The following is a 2,149-nucleotide window of genomic DNA, read 5'->3' on the forward strand; positions in this document are numbered from 1 at the left end:
TATTTATAATTCTGTTGATCTTTTAGCCTCCTTAAAAAAAAATACTAAGAGTTAACATTTTTTAATGAGTTTGAACTTACGAAATAGGCTCGATTGTTAATGAGTCGAGTTGTGAGTCAAACTTAATTTTTATGAGTCGAACTTGAGCTACATAAATCGAATTTGCCTAATTCGATTTATGCCCATCTCAACGTCTCATAGTAAATCTAATCAACCTAATTCGAATTACTACTGAAAATTGTAGTTCGAATTGCCTAATTCAATTTGCATAGAAATAGACTTTGGGAGATAGATGTATTATTTTTTTTATTTTGGATGATATAAATAATATTTTTATGCATTTGATTTATCTAAGTAGTTTATCCGTATAATTACTTTTTAAATTTTATCTTAATGATTAATTTACATAAAATAGTCCTCTAAATTTATTCTAAATTATTAATTCACACTTAATTAGAGATTTAACAGTAAACTTGACATTAAATTATATTTTATATTGAATCTCAACTTCTAATCAATATTAATTTTTAGTGTAAGAGTAAATTTTATATATAGTAATGCTTTAACTTTGATTGAGATTACTAATTCATATTAAATTAGATGTGCAAAAAAGAACTTCATATGACTACATCAAATCATACTCTAAATTTTATCTAAGTAGTTTACCCGTATAATTACTTTTTAAATTTTATCTTAATAATTAATTTACATAAAATGGTCCTCTAAATTTATTCTAAATCACTAATTCACACTTAATTAGAGATTTAACAGTAAACTTGACATTCAATTATCTTTTATATTGAATCTCAACTTCTAATCAATATTAATTTTCAATGTAAGAGTAAATTTTATATATAGTAATGCTTTAACTTTGATTGAGATTACTAATTCATATTAAATTAGATGTGCAAAAGAGAACATCATATGACTACATCAAATCATACTCTAAATTTGATATTAAGACTTAATTAACATTTTTTGTTGTTATCATGATTATGAACTTCAACTTAAATTATGTTCAAATTTTTATATGACTAGATCACTAATTATCATTTATTTATATGTATAAACAAAATTCTCAAATCAAATCATACTCTAAATTTAAGTGAGTTTTTTAAAATTTTTAGTATAAAAGTTTATATCAATCAATTTATATTCTAAATTTAATCTCATCAAAAACAAATTAATGCTAATTTTTGAATGCCAGCATAAACTATTGGAATAAATTAATTTCAATAACCCAAATCATCCATATTGAATCACCAAAAATATAACATAATGTGGAAGCGTACCTTTACTTATAAGAGTCAGAAATTGTTGGAAGAGTCTGGATCTTGTGATTCTTTCGATCTTTTCTCAACCAAAGCCTTCTGTATTCTTAGGTGGCTGAACTGTAACTCTTTTGATGGGGAAAGAGCAACAAAGACGGCTTTGGTATATTGGGGACCGAAACCCTAACTGTCTATTTATATTTGAGCATGGCACCCATTAAACCCTTAAGCCCAAATAAAATAGTATCTAAAGTCCAAAAGATAATATATCTAAAATCTAAAAGATAATTATCTAATGAACAAAAGATAATATCTGGTTTTATTCTCATTTAATTCCAAATCAAAAGTAATAATGACTTATTCAATTAGCATTTATAACAATAAATGAGATCATCATTATATAAGTCATTTAATTTGAAACAGCATAATTTGTGATTATAATTAATATATGTATTGCCCACAGATAAGTTAGGAAATTAAATAATTTCCTAACAATCTCCCACTTGGGCTATACATATATTCTTTCTTAACATAATCACATCTTATAAACTTTATGCGCGCATCTGAATGCTATTTCTCTCATTACTTTAACAATCTGGTCCGTCTCATACATTAGATATGGAACTACCGCAGCTTTTATCACATTAAATGCCGTGACTAAACCACGCCAATCACCATCTTAATATACTTAACGACATAGATTAAATTTGGATGAGTAATATGGAAATTACATGCCAAGTAATCTCATGCATATCTATTTCCAACTGGTCTAACTTTAAAACTTTATTGAGATCAAACACAATACAAATATTACAAAATGAACATTTCACATAACATGAAATAAACCATCAACTTAATTCTGCAGAAAAATAACTCAA

This window comes from Arachis ipaensis, chromosome B09 (assembly GCF_000816755.2).
Source record: "Arachis ipaensis cultivar K30076 chromosome B09, Araip1.1, whole genome shotgun sequence".
Taxonomy (NCBI): domain Eukaryota; kingdom Viridiplantae; phylum Streptophyta; class Magnoliopsida; order Fabales; family Fabaceae; genus Arachis; species Arachis ipaensis.